Source organism: Ovis aries, chromosome 1 (assembly GCF_016772045.2).
Source record: "Ovis aries strain OAR_USU_Benz2616 breed Rambouillet chromosome 1, ARS-UI_Ramb_v3.0, whole genome shotgun sequence".
Lineage (NCBI taxonomy): Eukaryota > Metazoa > Chordata > Mammalia > Artiodactyla > Bovidae > Ovis > Ovis aries.
The window spans coordinates 79,017,863-79,037,826 of NC_056054.1; the positions used below are offsets into that span (position 1 = coordinate 79,017,863).

The window sequence follows — 19,964 nt, forward strand, 5'->3', positions numbered from 1 at the left end:
GAGATAAGCCAGACACGCTACACTATTTCCTTTTCCTGTGTCTTTGCTCATGCTTATTATCTTCTGTAGATCCCTTACCTCTTTTTTTTTTGCCCAGTGAATTCATTTTCATCTATTCCACTGAAACTTTCCAAGCATTAATAGTGAACTCCCACTATTCTTCATGTATTTAATCTTTTCTGCGATAATTTATTTATTGACCTTTCCTTTTAAGTCTCTCTTTATTTGGTTTTATATATTATGTCACTTTATTTTTCTTCCCCAAATCTAGCCTATATCTAGTCTCTCTAGACCAGTCATATTTGGACTTTTTTTCTGGGTTCTTTCCACCCTACCTTATAGCCTGATTCTTAAATTTATTATTTCTTAGATTCTCAGTCTTTGTCTTTTTCTGCTACTAGTCGAATTGATTCTGCCTGGTTGAGCTCATTTTTCAGCATGGCGTCAACTCTTATATATATATGTCTTGGCTCTAAAATCTAAATGAACAATTCTGACATATAGACTTATGTCTCCTTCTGTTTACTTAGACATCTCTTCTCAACAAGCATATCCTAAATCAATATACCTAAAATAGTAGAATGTTGCTGTTGTTTAGTCACTAAGACATGTCCAACTCTTGCGACCCAATGGACTGTAACCCTCCACTCTGCTGTCCATGGGATTTCGAGGCAAGAATACTGGAGTGGGTTGCCATTTCCTTCTCCAAGGGATCTTCCTGACCTAGGGATTGAACCCACATCTTTCTCTTCAAATCATTTCCCATATATATTCCCTATTTTAGGCCCTGGTAGTATGATAGGCTAAATTCCCTGATTATTAATTGTCAGGTTAATTGTCCCTCCTGTCTACACCTGACAGCCAACCAAGCATCAAGGCAATTCTACTTCTGAGTGTTTCTCTTAATTCTTCTCTCTTTTCTATTCCAATTGTTATTTCCTTAGTTCTAACATCATCATCTAGACCGTTGAAAAACACTTGTAATTATCATACATTTCTTGTGCTGCTTGATACTTCATTTCAGATTCCACATTGCCACCGTAGTTGTCTTTCTAGAACATTATTCTATCATATCATCATCCTATATCCTAGCATCTGATCAGGAACACAAAACACTGACTAGTTGAATGCCCACTCTCCTAAACACAGTGCTAGATATTTCACATATATTTGTTATACCATGTAAAGGGCGCAATGATTCTGACAAGAAGATCATTTTATGTTGTAGATCAGGAAAGCGAGGTTCAGAAAGGTTAAATAGTTTTCTCACACAGTTGTCACAAAGTAGTATTTCAAAGACAGGTTACTCATATTACAAAGACCTTTTCCTCTAAAACTTACTGATACTTAAGAGTTCTGAACATCAATCCTAATATTTCATATTCTGAATGGCCTTGGCAAATCACTTAAGTTATGACAATATAAAACTCAGAGGGATTTTTTTTTTCTTGAGGAAAAATGAAACATGCTTGTAAATAAATGCCTCACAGGTGTAAATTATTCTTACAAATCCTTCAAGTCCCTGATGATATCTATTTTCTAAAGTTTTCTGGATTCACTAAATTGAATTCATTCCTATTTCCTCAGTGTATTCATCGCACTTGGTGTGTATCTCAGAGTTTATTGTATTTATTTTTATGTTTTTTCTTCATATACTGACACTGAGTCTTTTGAAGATAAAGTCATTGCAATAGATACAGCACTTAACAAAGTGCTTGATAGAGTAAAATGAACATCATCTGCCCTCTAAATAAATAAATAAAAACCTTGTATTAAAATTAATGCATTGGCATAAAAGATATAAAAATCAGAAAACTATCTTGATTACCTGAAAAACTAGTAAAAGAAAATAACTCAATAAACAGAAGATCATATTTGCAGCTCAAATATAAAGCATTTAAAATGTTTCTATTGCAGACATCTTAAGTTGTTCAATAAGAAACCATTTACTAAGGACAATTAAGAAAAAAGGCTCTTCCCTTCTTAATCTAAGCTACAATAGAAATAGAGCTTCCCCAGTGGGGTGGCTCAGTGGTAAAGAATCTGCATGCAAAGAAGGAGATGCAGAAAATGTGGATTCAATCCATAGGTCGGGAAGATCCCCTAGAGGAGGGCATGGCAACCCACCCCAGTATTCTTGCCTGGAAAATCCCGTGGATTTCTGCCAGAACAGCCTGGCATCCATAGAGTTGGGACATGAGTGAAGTGACTTAACACACACAATAGAAATAATATGCTATTGGTTCTCAGGTCGCTAAAGGTCCATGATTACAAGCATGGAAATCTAGGGTATTTTCAATACTTCAACAATTTTTTGAAACTGTTGAATTCCCTGGATTAGAATAACAGGCAAATAAAGCTCTTCTTTTTTTGTTTGCTCTGGGCCAAAAATAAAGAAGCACATTTTGAAGTTAAGAAGTAATGAATGGCAACATCATGGAAATTATTGGACCAAGTTAATGTATCAAATACTTTGACTAGACCTACTAGTCAGACGGTCACTATAATGAAATGAACTTGTCCTTTGGATGATCAACTTTGGATAAAGTGCTGAGTGATGGTCAAAATTGGTAACTACTAGCACTGAAACTTGCTTATTGTCTGGATTTAATTTCATTATTATTAGTAAAACTTATGCAGTATTGTAAATAACATTATGAACTCAAGAGTATAAGAAAAATTTTGAAAGAGTGTAAGAAAAGTCAAGTGGGCCTTAGGAAGGATCAGTATGAACAAAGTCAGTGGAGGTGATGGAATTCCAGTTGAGCTATTTCAAATACTAAAAGATGATGCTGTGAAAATGCTGCACTCAATATGCCAGCAAATTTGGAAAACTCAGCAGTGGCCACAGGACTGGAAAAGGTCAGTTTTCATTCCAATCCCAAAGAAAGGCAATCCCAAAGAATGTTCAAACTACTGCACAATTACACTTATCTCACACACTAGCAAAGTAATGCTCAAAATTCTCCAAGCCAGGTTTCAACAGTATGCGAACTGTGAACTTCCCAATGTTCAAGCTGGATTTAGAAAAGCCAGAGGAGCCAGAGATCAAATTATCAACATCTGTTGGACTATCAAAAAAGCAAGAGAATTCCAGAAGAACATCTATTTCTGCTTTATTGACTATGCCAAAGCCTTTGACTGTGTTGATCATAACAAACTGGTGAAAAATTCTTCAAGAGATGGGAATACCAAACCACTTTACTTGCTTCCTGAGAAATTTGTATGCAGGTCAAGAAGCAACAGTTAGAACTGGACATGGAACAACAGACTGGTTCCAAATTGGGAAAGGAGTATGTCAAGGCTGTATACTGTCAGCCTGCTTATTTAACTTATATGTAGAGTATATCATGCAGAATGCCAGGCTGGATGAAGCACAAGCTGGAATCAAGATTGCTGGGAGAAATATCAATAACCTCAGATATGCATATGGCATCACCCTTACAGCAGAAAGCAAAGAACTAAAGAGCCTCTTGATGAAAGTGAAAAGGAGAGTGAAAAATTTGGCTTAAAACTCAACATTCAGAAAACTAAGATTATGGCATCTGGTCCCATCACTTCATTGCAAATAGATGGGGAAACAATGGAAACAGTGAGAACTGTTATTTTATTGGGCTCCAAAATCACTGCAGATGGTGACTACAGCCATGAAAAACAAAAACAAACAAACAAACAAAAAACACACAACTCTTCTTCCTTGGAAGAAAGCTATGACCAACCTAGACAGCATATTGAGAAGCAGAGACATTAGTTTGCTAACAAAGGTCCATCTAGTTAAAGCTGTGTTTTTTTTTCCAGTAGTCATGTATGGATGTGAGAGTTGGACTATAAAGAAAGCTGAGCACCAAATAATTGATGCTCTTGGACTGTGGTGTTGGAGAACACACTTGAGAGTCCCTTGAACAGCAAGGAGATCCAACCAGTCTATCCTAAAGGAAATCAGTCCTGAAATCAGTTCAGGACTGCTGCTGAAGCTGAAACGCCAATACTTCAGCCACCTGTTATGAAGAACTTACTCATTGGAAAAGACTCTGATGCTGGAAAAGACTGAAGGGGACAAGAGAAGATGAGATGGTCGGATGGCATCACTGACTTGAGGGACATGACTCTGAGTAAACTTTGGGAGTTGATGATGGACAGGGAGGCCTGGCGTGCTGCAGTCCCTGCAGTTGCAGAGTCGGACACGACTGAGCAACTGAACTGAACTGAACTGATAAGAAAAACAGTGTTAACAGTCAATAAATGTAGTTTTGTTGGTAGACTAATTCCTTTCAGATAATGTTGTCCACAGCTAAAAAGAAATAATGGAAATTTAGTAATGAAAATATTGATAACTTTTCTCTGAAAGTACATAGAGGGCCTAACAAATTCATTTTCACCAAGTGAATACAGTCAAGTGTAAGTATGCAGATGAAGATATTTAACAATGCCAGCGTCTTAGAAACCTCCCTTAATGCACTCATCTACTACTTATCTATGTATGAGGTCCAGAAGCTGTGTGTTCTATCCCTGGGTCAGGAAGATTCCCTGAAGGAGGGCATGGCAACCCACTCCAGTATTCTTGCCTGGAGAATCCCACGGGCAGAGGAGCCTTGAAGGCTGCAGTCCATAGCGTCGGACAGACTCGGATACAACTGAAACGACTTAGCACAGCACAGTATTACTTACCTACTGACCCTGCCTCCACTGCAGCCAAAATATAACCATTATTCTAATTTTACTCTAAGTTTAATACCACAGGTTAGATTTTCCTCTTTGTGTGCTTTATTAAAGCAAGTAATACAGTATGTATTTTTGTGTCTGGCTCTTTACACTCCATTTTATGTTGTGACATTCATCCACTTGATGGCATATAGTAGTAGTGTGTCCTTAATCATTATTCTATAGTATTTCATTGCTTGAAAATACACTTTAGAAATTTTATTTTATTATTGATGGAATTTGGGCTTCTTCTGTTTCTGTTACTGGCAAGGCTACTAGGAACATTCTCATATGTGTTTGCTATTGCATATTGATACACAGTTTGGTTGAATACAAAATTAACAATGGACTGTTAGGCAATAGGAAGGAATGTGGTCAGAACTGGTAGATTTTGCCATTTTTTAATGTGGTTTTACCAATTATCACTTCAATTAGCAGAGTGTGTGTGTTAGTTGCTCAGTTGTATCTAACTCTTAGCAACTCCATGGACTATAGACCACCAGGCTCCTCTATCAGTAGGATTTTCCAGGCTAAAATACTGAAGTGGGTAGCCATTCCCTTCTCCAGGGGGATCTTCCTAACCCAGTGATTGAACCTGGGTCTCCAGAATCACAGGCAGATTCTTTACTGTCTGAATCACCAGAGAAGCCTAATTACCAGAGTAAAAGAGTTTAAAGTATTCTACATCCTAACACTTGATATTTTCAGATCAATTACTATAATTTCAGCCATCCTGGTGAGTGTATGGTAGAATCTTACTGCTAATTCAGCCACCATTTCTTTACTCACCTCCTCTCAATTCCTTGTGGTTTAGTATTTATAAGAATCTCATGATTCTGTGTCACTGTTTGTTTGTCTCACTTCTACTTTTTTTAGCTTAATGCCTGTAACCAAGTACATTGTATTTTTGTTGTTATTCATTAATTGCTTTTTAAAATAATTTAAATATCAGCTTTGAATTACTGTGCAATAGTTTGTCCTGCTTTATTTGGTGATATTGATCTGCTAAAAATTTTATAGTCAAGTTTTGTGTTTGTGAAGTATGTGCTAATTTTTAATAAATATTCTCCATGTACTTTTCCAAACTAATTCCGGAATTGTCATTTACTTGCCTCTAGCATTTTCTTCTCTTTCAGAGAAGGCAATGGCAGCCCACTCCAGTACTCTTGCCTGGAGAATTCCATGGGTGGAGAGCCTGGTAAGCTGCAGTTCATGGGGTTGCGAAGAGTCGGACACCACTGAGTGACTTCACTTTCACTTTTCACTTGCATGCATTGGAGAAGGAAATTGCAACCCACTCCAGTGTTCTTGCCTGGAGAATCCCAGAGATGGGGCAGCCTGGTGGGCTGCCATCTCTGGGGTCGCACAGAGTTGGACACGACTGAAGCGACGCAGCAGTAGCAGCATTTTCTAATGATGTGTGAGACACAGAAAGCTAACCAAACCCTTCATCCAAGAAGATGCTGCCATTTCTACATACCCCATGAAACATGAGTAGAAAGGTTATGAGTTTTTAAGATATCGTTTCTTCCCCATTGTGTCTTCCCTTTCCAGTAATATCAAAACTCAACAAGATGACATTAGAAGATGGTGGTGCCATAGATGGTGCAGCTTAGTTCTCTGGAGAAGGAGAGACATCCACAGATCAGGAAAATTCACTCTGAACTTTATAGAAGTGAGTAATAAACTTCTAATGTGATTAGGCCACTTAAAATTTGTGAGTTCTTGCCATATGACCCAGGAATCCCACTGCTGGGCATACACACTGAGGAAACCAGAATTGAAAAAGACATGTGTACCCTAATGTTCATCGCAGCACTGTTTATAGTAGCCAGGACATGGAAGCAACCTAGATGTCCATCAGCAGATGAATGGATAAGAAAGCTGTGGTACATATACACAATGGAGTATTACTCAGCCATTAAAAAGAATACATTTGAATCCGTTCTAATGAGGTGGATGAAACTGGAGCTGATTATACAGAGTGAAGTAAGCCAGAAAGAAAAACACCAATACAGTATACTAATGCATACATATGGAATTTAGAAAGATGGTAATGATAACTCTGTATGTGAGACAGCAAGAGACACAGATGTACAGAACAGTCTTTTGGACTCTGTGGGAGAGTGCGAGGGTGGGATGATTTGGGAGAAGGCATTGAAATGTGTAAATTATCATATATGAAATGAATCACCAGTCCAGGTTTGATGCATGATACAGGGTTCTCGGGGCTGGTGCACTGGGATGATCCAGAGGGATGGGATGGGGAGGGAGGTGGGAGGGGGGTTCAGGATGGGGAACACATGTACACCCATGGTGGATTCATGTCAATGTATGGCAAAACCAATACAATATTGTAAAGTAAAAAAAAAAAAATCTAAGTAAAAAATAAAAATAGCAACCACCTCCCCCCTGCAAAAAATAGAATTTTTGAGTTCTTGTTACATCAGCTAGCTTGTCTTTAATTAATGTGAAAATTGGACCCTTGAAAATTGCTTCTACAATAATAATTAAAACGTGTCATTGGCTTAATAATCATGAGATGGTAAGAAAATGTATGTTGGAGGCTGGTAAAATGGAGTGGCAAAACATTTGGTGAAGTTATAACTGCTTAGAAGTCAGTCAATCATGGGCAAAATCTGAAGCTCTAGAGGTACAGACATCTAATTGTGCCTCAGTTGCATCTGACTGCATTTGGAATTGTATTACAAAGCAACAAAAAATAGGAAGAACTGGCAGTTTGAAAGCATAAATAAAAGGAGATAGAAAGATTCCAGAAATCCTGGTGGCTCAGTGGTAAGGAATCCACTTGCCAAGAGGAGATGCGGTTTCAATTCCTGGGTTGGAAAGATTCCCTAGAGAAGGAAATGGCAACTCACTCCAGTATGCCTGGGAAATCCCATGGACAGTGGAGCCTGGTGGTCCATGAGGTTGCGAAGAGCTGGACACTGCTTAGCGACTTAACGACCAGGAGTTGGAAAAACTGCTGGAAAACTGGAAACACTACTTCTATACCCACAAACAGTAAGAAACGAGACTTTAAAGAGCTTAGGGCAACAAAGAGTTATTAAGATTTTTCAGGTAAACAAGCCTGTGACAAAGATCAGACAATAGAAATTTTCTTCTCAATCAAGTATAATATATCAGATGGCTTCAAGGTAGATACTATTGAGGTGTGAGAAAATGGCACGGGAGTGAGGAAGTAAAGAAATCAGGTAGTCTACAAAATTATACCCAGGAAAATAATTTGGTTACTATCACATGGAACTGTCTGGAAACAGATAAATCAGAATCTGCTAAGATTTTAAGGGATAGGTCTGGAGCCAGTGATAAAAGACAGCAATGGGCAAGAAAGTTCCCACCAGAGATTATAGTCTAATCTGGGGACATCATCTCTTACCTGAAAAAGGTGTTAAGAGTGCCTACTCATCTGCAGTTAATTGTTGTGACTATCTTGCTTTCCACTCTTTTTTCCTATTTGAGATTTTTATTAGTTTTTCTATCCCTGCTCCGCTATTGTCTATTGAGAGAGATGTGGCATGGTAGAAGAGGAGAAAAAGAAGAAAGAGACAGAGAGTGAAAGAAAGAATATGGAAGTATGATGACTAGAAGCTATTTTATTAATTTATAGAAGGACTATGAGGAGCCACATTTAGATTTGGTGAAGAATGTTAAAGAATGTTGCATTCCACCAAGATGTTCAGAACTCTGACCAGGGTAATTTCTGAGTGGACTTTAGATGATGTCCCTTAGGGCAAGTTTGATTTGAAGAAAAGATGGCCAGAGGGGTGGACTATTTTAAAGAAAAGTAGTACTCTCCGTCTAAAATTGTACTCCTCATTCCATGGTATGGGGTTGTTGCTGGAATGTGGTTTCACAGCTAGCAAGTACTTCCATCAACTTTTAAAGTTTACTTATAAGTCAGGTTTTCAAAAAACCAGGCATGCTTTCGTCACTTGCTTTTTCATCTTCTGCCAACTTGATATAGGGGAATGAGACAAAATTGAAGCCATATATGGAAGATGGCAGGGCTTCCCTGGTGGCTCAGAGGTTAAAGCGTCTGCCTGGAATGCAGGAGACCCAGGTTTGATCCCTGGGTCGGGAAGATCCCCCTGGAGAAGGAAATGGCAACCCACTCCAGTACTCTTGCCTGGAGAATCCCATGGAGGGAGGAGCCTGGTAGGCTACAGTCCATGGGGTCACAGAGTAGGACATGACTGAGCGACTTCACTTTCACTTACTACTTGGAGGTAAAGTTATGACCAACCTAGATAGCATATTGAAAAGCAGAGATATTACCTTGCCAACATAGGTCCGTCTAGGCAAGGATATGGTTTTTCCATTGGTCATGTATGGATGTGAGATTTGGGCTACGAAGAAAGCTGAGTGCCGAAGAATTGATGCTTTTGAACTGTGGTGTTGGAGAAGACTCTTGAGAGTCCCTTGGACCTCTAGGAGACCCAACCAGTCAATCCTAAAGGAGATCAGTCCTGGGTGTTCATTGGAAGGACTGATGCTGAAGCTGAAACTCCAACGCTTTGGCCACCTCATGCGAAAAGGATTAACTCCTTGGAAAAGACTCTTGATACTGGGAGGGATTGGGGGCAGGAGGAGTTGGGGATGACAGAGGATGAGATGGCTGGATGGTATCATTGTCTTGATGGACATGAGTTTGAGTGAACTCTGGGAGTTGGTGATGGATAGGGAGGCCTGGTGTGCTGCGATTCATGGGGTTGCAAAGAGTTGGACACGACTGAGCGACTGAACTGAACTGAACTGATGAAGACAATAAAAAGATCAGTGGTTACCAGACATTAAGGAATAGTGTGGGATGAACAGGTAGACAATAGAGGATTTTCAGTTCAGTGAAAGTATTTTGTACAATGATATCAATGTACAATATCATTGTACAATAATACAATGGCAGATACATGTTATTATACATGTGTCAAAACTCATAAAATATACATCAAGAATGAGCTGTCATGTAGACTATAGACTTAGGGTAGCAATGATGCTTTAAGGTGGATTCATCATTGCAACAAATGCAGCACTCTGGTCAATAATGGAGGAGGCTGTGTGTATGTTGAGAGAGAAGGTATGTGGGAACTCTGTGTACTTTCTGCTCGAATTCATGGTGAACCTAAAATCTCTATAATAATCAAGTTTATTAATTAAAAAATGAAAAAGTACAGAAGAAGAAGATATGTTTCGACTTGATAGCAGTTTGTATAAAATATCCTGAGGTTTCCCCACTGACCACAAATTCAATGTGAACGAAAAACGGTGATGTTATTAAAGGAAAAAACAAGATCCCATTCAGTTCAGTTCAGTTCAGTCGCTCAGTCGTGTCCGACTCTTTGAGACTCCATGAATAGCAGCACGCCAGGCCTCCCTGTCCATCACCATCTCCCGGAGTTCACTCAGACTCACGTCCATCGAGTCTGTGATGCCATCCAGCCATCTCATCCTCGGTCATCCCCTTCTGCTCCTGCCCCCAATCCTTCCCAGCATCAGAGTCTTTTCTAATGAGTCAACTCTTTGCATGAGGTGGCCAAAGTACTGGAGCTTCAGCTTTAGCATTATTCCTTCCAAAGAAATCCCAGGGTTGATCTCCTTCAGAATGGACTGGTTGGATCTCCTTACAGTCCAAGGGACTCTCAAGAGTCTTCTCCAACACCACAGTTCAAAAGCATCAATTCTTTGGGGCTCAGCCTTCTTCACAGTCCAACTCTCACATCCATACATGACCACAGGAAAAACCATAGCCTTGACTAGACGGACCTTAGTCGGCAAAGTAATGTCTCTGCTTTTGAATATATTATCTAGTTTGGTCATAACTTTCCTTCCAAGGAGTAAGGGTCTTTTAATTTCATGGCTGGAGTCACCATCTGCAGTGATTTTGGAGCCCCCCAAAATAAAGTCTGACACTGTTTCCACTGTTTGCCCATCTATTTCCCATGAAGTGATGGGACTGGATGCCATGATCTTCGTTTTCTGAATGTTGAGCTTTAAGCCAACTTTTTCGCTCTCCTCTTTCACTTTCATCAAGAGGCTTTTTAGCTCCTCTTCACTTTCTGCCACAAGGATGGTGTCATCTGCGTATCTGAGGTTATTGATATTTCTCCTGGCAATCTTGATTCCAGCTTGTGTTTCTTCCAGTCCAGCATTTCTTATGATGTACTGTGCATATAAGTTAAATAAGCAGGGTGACAGTATACAGCCTTGATGTACTCCTTTTCCTATTTGGAACCAGTCTATTGTTCCATGTCCAGTTCTAACTGTTGCTTCCTGACCTGTATACAGATTTCTCAAGAGGCAGGTTAGGTGGTCTGGTATTCCCATCTCTTTCAGAATTTTCCACAGTTTATTGAGATCCACACAGTCAAAGGCTTTGGCTCAGTCAATAAAGCAGAAATAGATGTTTTTCTGGAACTCTCTTGCTTTTTCCATGATCCAGCAGATGTTGGCAATTTGATCTCTGGTTCCTCTGCCTTTCTAAAACCAGCTTGAATATCAGGAAGTTCACGGTTCACGTACTGCTGAAGCCTGGCTTGGAGAATTTTGAGCATTACTTTACTGGCATGTGAGATGAGCGCAATTGTGCAGTAGTTTGAGCATTCTTTGGCATTTCCTTTCTTTGGGATTGGAATGAAAACTGACCTTTTCCAGTCCTGTGGCCACTGCTGAGTTTTCCAAATTTGCTGGAAAAAAAATGCAAAAAGGATCCTATTGTAGTTTTGATTAAATAAAAAATGAGGAAATAATAGACATATTTTAACAATAAGTTTTTATCCAATTACATTTAGTATTTAGTACTAGACTGTATTTTTAAAAGAAACTTTGTTTTATAAATGATATTGTTGATTGTTTATTGTTTAATTGTGGGAGATTATTCAGCCTTGTCACTTGAGAAGTATTTGAGTGAATTGAAAATATATGTCTTGGAAAATTGATAATACAAAAAGATAATATTTGAATTCTAAGATTCAAAATTATCATAGAAACTGTATTCACTGTAGCTTCAAATGTCAGAATTTGCTTCAATTCATAGACATTAGAATAATTTTTTAAACCTGTCTCTGGAAGGTCTTTCAGAAAGAATTGCTTTACAAAGTATTGAGAAATCAGTCATGGAAAACCCACAAATAGATCTCAAATAATTCTGCACCGGAATGGTTTCAGTGAGCATTTCTTTTTGAGTAAGTTAGACTAGGTGAGCTCCAAGGTAGTGGTTCTTAAACTTCACTATATTCATGGCATCTTTAGTACATCAGGACGTACATTTGTGTCATACAGTGTGATGAACTGGTAAGACAGGTTATGGCTGGAGACAACTTGCTGGAACTCAGTTCACTATATCCCTGTTGGTGGAGAAACACTGTCTCCACCTTTCTCTAACTGAACGGTGGGCACCATGATGCTGTGGCACATGAGTTGAAAGAAGATTGCTCAAAAATTGTATCCAAGTGTAAGAATGAATGATTCTTCACAAGAAGATGGAAGTATTTGAGAAAACGGTTTGTTTCCTCAACAAGAAATGGCTTCTATATCAGAGACTATGTAATAGAAAATAGAACAAATACAGATAAAGCACTTCTTTATGCTTCCAGTTCTTATATCACTGAGACTCTCCTGCGATCCTTAAATTTGGCATTGAGCAAACTATTCTGTATTCTGGTCATTCTGGGAACTTGCCTTAAAAATCAGGGTACTTCATAAAATGTCAGTTGGTTTTTAAAATCTGTGTAAAGAAGTAAAGAGAAGCAAATCAGAATATTTGGTCTACAGCAAAGATTTCAGGGCTTTTGCAAATGAAAACATTTTGAACACAATGCCAGAATTTAAAAAAATGATAATATTCTTTCCTGGGGGAGTAAGCTGAGGATCAAGATCTTGGTCTCTGTCCATTTCAGTCTGTCTCTCATTTCTCTCTCTATTTCCATTATGAATTTTTAGCTGCTAAGGTCTAAGTTTTACTTCAGCTAGAAGAGTTATGCCTGCTTATGGAGAATCTTTCATTATCACATTATCACAATGTTGCATTGTAATAACTGGTTTGTGGGTACACATCAAGGGAAATTACATAACACATTCGACTGTGAGCTCAATATTAATCCACTAAGAAAGTCTTCCTTGTTAAAGGACTTCTTATCTTTTCCAAAAACATAGTTTCTTGGATTTCAACGATTTCATGACATCTTTTACAGTGAGCGAAGGAGATGTAGAATCCTGTCAGAAAGAAAAACTCCTATTCCATACCCAATGCAATGTAAAGTTTGTTACATTAAAATTCATTTACTCATTCATTCAGTCATCAGTCATTTATTTAGAACTTATTCTGTGCCCATTTGTGTAAGTTGTTGGGAAGGAGAGGTGAACAAGAAATAATCCTTGTCCTGAAAGAATCAATCTATGCTCTAATTGAGGAGATAGATATGCTATACCATCTGATGTTTTCCATATAATGTAAGAATTATTCTGAGTCTGTGTCTTTGAGATTGTGCACATGATGATAAGAGTCCATATAGGGGGAGGATGATTCTGAGGAACACTGTCACAAATCACATTGAGCCTGAGCTATGTGCTAAATTTTATTCAATAACTCATTGAACTATTCTTTCATATCACACTTTCTGATTATTCCCAAATATCAAGGCAAGTCCGATCTCAGCCCTCATTATTTTATGTGTGTTTCTGTTTAAAGATATTTTATTTTATACATATTGTTGATCCATTAAGATTGAATTCATGGTCAATAGTACAGTAACTCATGCCTCATGAAACTCATCTAACATCTTTATTTTCTTTGTAAGGAAAACCAAAGCATTCTAGTGCTTATGAAAACTTTATAGAACTATAAAGATATTTGAGGGCCATTTTAAGTCAGTGAAACCACCAACAGAGAGCATAAAAATAAGAATAATATGACACTAAACAGGCCCTGAAAAAGAAACTTGTTTACAATATGAAAGCTGAAAGAAGAAGGCAGAAGAAGAAGAAGGCTATTTTCTAAAATAGCAATCTGAAAAAAAAGTTTCAGTCCTTTAACTGGAAATTTTATCTGCTTTAAATTGCTGTAGTTTTATTAAATATTTGGATTCATTTCTATCCTTTTATTTTGTACTTTTTGTTTTTTTTCATTTCTAAATTTATATTTTCCCTCTATATATTTTAAATTTCATTTTGTATCTTCATTTGTACTGATGAAACTTTTTTCTTTGTATTCTCCTCATTCTATTTTTCTTCTTTTAATTGTATATAGAAATAATTTTAGCTATTTACTCAAGTTATTTAGTGTTTATAAGATCAATCAGATTTTTTGTTTTATCTTGGATCAGTTTAGAGACACATCCATTTCTTTTCTTGAAATTGTTCCCAGGCTATTTTAGCATGTTTGTTCTATTTAGGGAAGATAAAATGGGACCAGCCACCAACATTTGGACACTATCCTTATTAGAATTCTTAGATCAAAAAAATTGTACTTTATTATTTTTGGAGAGGAGTCTAATAATGATTTTTCTCTTTGGGGTAAATGCTGAGTTGTTTTCTATGCTCCATGACTAGGAAAGTGGGTAGTGAGTTGAGGATTACAGTTATTCCATGTGCAGACTTTGTAGGAATTCATGGTTTCACCTATTCTTTCATTCACATATAGACTGAGCTCAGAGATTTTTCTGAATTCTGATGGGTAGAATGGCTCCCTCTTCCATTTGCAGTTGCTTCATTCCACATGCTGAATTACAATTTCTCCAACCTGTTTCAGATGTCAATATATTTCTATCGTTGACTTCTCTTCACTTTTTTTTTCATTACTAGAATATGTTGATTCTTTTTTTCTTTTGGTAATTATATGTTTTAACAAAGCTAAATACATTTTCTTTGTCTGAAATTTTGAAGGCTCAATATTTACTGAAAACAAACTCTATTGTTTTTATCTTAGTTGTGTCTGACTCTTTGCAACCCCATGGACTAAAGCCCACCAGGTAATGGACATTTAAGTAGACTTGGAATACAGAGAAAATTAGAAAATATACATACAAAATTATAATCTAGAGATAATTATGGTTAATATTTGTGCATTTCTCTTATAACTCTACAGTGTACATTTCAAGAATTCTGGGGTAAGCCAGAGCTCAGATTCAAAGGGTAGATTGACATGTAGATTGACAATTTTAAAAACCCACCTTTACCAGTAACTAGATGAGTGGTCTTAGGCAAGTTTCTAAATTATTCTAGCCTTTGTTTCTTTTCTGTACAATGGAAATAATAATATCTCATTGAATTATTGGGAGCAAAATACTTGGAAGACTGCCAAGCACAAAATAAACACTAGATAAATTTTATTTATTTTTTTATCCCTTCTACCTATGAGATTTAAAATAGGAGCTACTATCTTTATATGGATCATAGTCAAGTGGTTACTGACATGGAAGGATAAACTGACTAGAAGAGATGAAGAAGAACCATTCTGTGGTGTGTAAAACCCTGACTCCAACTGTTCTTTACATGTGTTACATTCTTTGTGCTTCTGCGGCTCATTCTCTTCTTCCTGGGTCTGTGTTAGGTGAGCTGAATTCTTTTTGCTTGTGCTACTCTAATTTACAGGTTTCTTCCAAAGAGTCAAACCAGAGTCTTAACAAATACATTCATTACCTGCATATTAATGTAACAGAGCCACACAATTTGTTTTTGTTTTTGGATTGCCTGCTTTATTGTAATATTCACTTTATTGTGGTGGTCTGGAACCTAAAAACTAACCCACAATATCTCTATGTTATGTCTGAATAAAGATGAAATATTTGTTACTTATTATCCTTAGGAGATATATATATATATATATATATATATATATATATATATATATGCATATATCACATTTTTGGTTACTTGGAAATTGAAAAGAGTGAGATTATTCCAAAAGAATACTTTAGGGATACCTAATACTAGTTGAGACTAGGGGAGAAAAGAAACCTGGGGAATCAAAAGAACAAAGCCAGATCTTCATTATAATAAGACAGCTAGGGAGGATGAATTCTTTCAAAAGTAAATTATTAATAACTTATCACTATCTTTTGAATGGAGGATGGAAGTGTGAAATTTTATCAGCTAAAAGTTGATTTATAGTCATATGATGTAAATATAAAAGAAATTTTCCATATATTGATGCTCTCTCTTATCAGGAGCAGACAATTGAACACTTAAGGGAATAGACAGAGATGAACAAAAGAAGATGAAATTGATAACTACAAGAAAGATCTTAAAGACTTAAAAGAAAAAGTTATACTATTGCAAGGCAGCCTGTCAGAGAAAGAAGTTAAGATGACCAAAATTGAATTATTTGGTCTGCCTAGTCAGTACACTCTGTGTATTTGTTGTTGACATTTACATAATCCTTAAAGAAGTATTTGATGAAATTGTCTTCATATTTTTATAGCACACCTCTTGGGAAGATCTCAAAGAATATTTCAGGAAGCTGTGCAGAGACATAGTATACTGGACTATTTAATTCCTAAGTCTTAGCTCTTTCGTTGCATTATGAGTTGGTTTCTTACTTGATAATGCCATTTTTATAGATCCTAAAATAACTGAAGCCCAGTTACATTTGGACGTATATTGTGTTAACAGTTAAAAAAAATAGTGATAGAAAAAGGAATAAGCAAAAAGAGGACAGTTGTTCTCAACAATTCTGAATGTGCACCTCAACACTGACAGAGAAATCTTAAATGATCCTTGACCAATAGAACCACACATTAAGCACTTTATGCATGTGTGCTAAGTTGCTTCAGTCGTGTCTAATTCTTTGTGACCCCTTGGACTGTAGCCTGCCAGGCTTCTCTATCCATGGGATTCTCTAGGCAAGAATACTGGAGTGGATTGCCATGCCCTCCCCCAGTTAAGCACTTTACATATACGTATATAAACTTTTAATAATTTTCACAAGCCTACATAATAGGTATTATTACTCTCCTCGTTTAATATATGAGGGTTCTGTGACACAGAGAGGTTAAACTTTATTCAAAACCAAGCAGTATGTCTCTAGAAACTATGTCCTTAAAGGTTATATTAGGTTGACAAGCCCTAGTCCATTGGACTGTACTCCAATTTGCAGTGTGCAAAAATAAGATAGATTGCTTTGATAGAATTTATACACTGAAGAAGCTTTCGAACAGTGGTGTTGGAGAAGACTCTTGAGAGTTCCTTGGACTGTAAGGAGATCCAACCAGTCAATCCTAAAGGAAATCAGCCCTGAATATTCATTGGAAGGATGGATGCTGAAGCTAAAGCTCCAATACTTTACCCACCTGATGCGAAGAACTGACTCATTGGAAAAGACCCTGATTCTGGGAAGAATTGAGGGCAGGAGGAGAAGGGGGCAACAGAGGATGAAATGGTTAGATAGCATCACCAATTCAATGAACATGAATCTGAGCAAACTCCAGGAGATAGTGAAGAACAGGGAAGCCTGGCATGCTGCAGTCCATAGGGTCACAAAGAGTCAGATACCATCTAGGGACTGAACAATGACAAGAAATACACTGAAAAAATCTTCCTGTTACACACACACATGCTGAATATAGATAAATAACTAAACTTAGTCTAATCTAGTAAAATCACTTATATTTTAATTAGTGTCTTTGAAATCTCAATGTCTTTTGGCTTGCTTAGAAGCTTAATGTTTTAGATTTTTTTCCCTTGCCCAACTCCTCATCCAGGTGGCATCAGATTGTTAATGGGAGTTTTTCCCATGTGAGATTTTGTTTCAGAAGTGTATTTAGAAAGGAAGAAACTCTGCGAGGGATCTCCTTTTCTGCCTGTGTGGGTGAAAGTAGCATAATAGTAGGTAGTAGCAACTGTCCTCTCAGACTAGTTTTGTGATGTGATTTCAAATCTGATCAGTGATTTATCTGATCTATTTTTAACTTTCTTCTACTTGCATGAGGAAGTAGGTTTCATATGCTAATAACATGATTTACAAAAGAAAAGATAAAATTTTGTAAAATACAGTGTCATCTTGAAAGTGAAAGTGCTAGTCACTCAGTTGTTTCTGACTCTTTGAGACCCACAGACTGTAGCCCACCAGGCTCCTCTGTTCATGGAATTCTCCAGGCAAAGCTACTGGAATGGATTGCCATTCCCTTCTCCAGGGTATCTTCCCAATACAGGGATCAAACCTGGGTCTCCTGCATTGCAGGCAGAATTCTTTACTGTCTGAGCCACCAGTGAAGACCTACAGTCTTGTTCGGTTCTTTGCGATCCTATGAACCATAACCTGCCAGACTCCTCTGTCCATGGGATTCTCCAGGTGAGAGTAATGGAGTCAGTTGCCATGCCCTTCTCCAGGGGATCTTTGTGACCCAGGGATAGAACCTGTGTCTCTAACATTTCCAGCATTGGCAGGCAGGTTCTTTACCACTGGCACCACCAAAGAATGGGATCTTAGTTTCATTTATCTTCTCTATCATCGTTTTAGTCTCCATTTTATTGCTTTGATATAATTATTCTAGTTTTCTTTCAGCATACTTTTACCTGGAAGTGTTTTGCTCCTGTAAGTTTTCCAATTAGCTGTCAGTTTGTTTTAATAATTTTCTCATAAAAACATATAGCTTTATTTTATTTTATTTTACAAGTTTAGAGTTTTGCTTTTTAACTGGTGTGCTTAATAGCCAAGGAGTGTAGGTGTGTATGTGTTCTCTACTACTTTTGCCTTTGATTTGGTGAGATCTTTTGAAATGTAGTTTTAGGTATTTTTAAGCTCAGAAAGGTTATTTCGTTGTACATTTGATTCTTCATTCTGTTTATATTTCTCTCACTTTTTCCTTGAGAAACTCTATATTTGTTAGACAAGCTCTCTTTTTCAGTTTCTATGTGCATCCTATTCTTATTCATTTTAATATCTTCACTTTTACATTGTGAGAGGGTTCCCCAAAATTTTCTTCCACAGGATTCACTTGACAATTTGTGGTGACTCTTCTACTTTCTTAGTTATATCAATGAGCTTTAATTACATATTGTGGTTGAGAATTTTTGAGGCATTTTTCTAAGTGCTGCCAGATCCTTTCGTATCTCTGCTATCATAGCAAGTCATTCTCTTTTGTTAAATATGGACTATGCACATTTAAGCATCTTTCAAAATCAGTTCTTTTGAAGAAATCGATTTTCAGTGCTATGCTTTTCTTCTAAGTCTTCAAAGAAATGGCTCCTTTTCTTTAAATGCATTTATCTTTTAAGAAATCGTCTGCCCTTTGTCCACCCCATCTTCTCATCCTTGAACAGAAATTTTTCATTTTTCAACAGGTGGACAGGTGAAGGATGAGGTGTCCTGACCTCTTGCAGTGTCGCTTACATGCAGGCATCTAGCCCTGAATGGTACTTTTGTGTTTTCAGCCCTTATACTTTTAGACTCTGTTGAGCACCATGGGTTCTCATCCACTGAGTCTGTTCTGGAGGGCTCATTTTTACTTGGGTAGTTGGTATCTTTGTGTTGGTGAATCATATTCCATTGGCATTCCTTCACTGTAAGTGAGGGATGTAAAAGTCGCCCCTCAAACTCAGTGCGTCCCAGTCCATCCTCTCTCTGTCCCTCCATCTGGACCTGCACTTTTCCCCCTTCATACCCAAAGCCACTGCTCCAACTGTGCCTTGTTTGCCTTTCTGGAAAACTTACCCTCTATCCTCCTGGACTAGGCCCCAGTGGCGTCCCCCGTGGTGTTCAAAAGAGGAGAATGTTTCCTGATGGAGAGGTTTGGAGGAGAGGCCAGTTCCCTCATCACAGGTGATGGCAGTCAGGCTGGGTCAGAATAAGGAGAGCAACGTTCGGAGGCTCTTCTTCAGGGAAGAGTTTCCAGGATGAATTTCAGGTACCACTACTGCCAGAAGAAATAACTTGGTTCTGAGGATAAGGAAACAGTATGTTTTGACATGGATTTTGGCAGAGAAGAGATTGGGGCCCCGGAAGCTTGCACGAGGATGCCGCATCACTGCCCTGGGGCCTCCTGCCTCCCTCCTAGACTGTAATAGGCTTCAGAGGTCTGAGCATGCGCAGTTTAACACGGTGGACGTGGGGCCCTTGCACAGACTGTGGACAAAAGGCATGTCCCAGACACTTGGCTGGGCCCCTGGCCAAGGGTGCTGCAGTACTGTGACTGTGACTAGGGCATTGGGGAGGAATCCTGGAGGACTGGTGGTGAGAGCTAGAGTCCTTTCGGATTAGCACCTGGGGCTTCCAGATGTTTCTCATCTCAGGACTCATCCCACCCGCC

The 19,964-nt window shown here is 38.0% G+C and overlaps 1 non-coding gene across 1 annotated transcript; it reads left to right on the forward strand.

Moving 5' to 3' along the window:
• The first annotated feature begins 8,734 nt into the window (after window positions 1-8,734).
• On the forward strand, window positions 8,735-8,806 carry TRNAS-GGA (transfer RNA serine (anticodon GGA)). The gene has a single exon. It is a non-coding gene; the product is annotated as a tRNA-Ser (tRNA).
• Window positions 8,807-19,964: the final 11,158 nt, after the last annotated feature.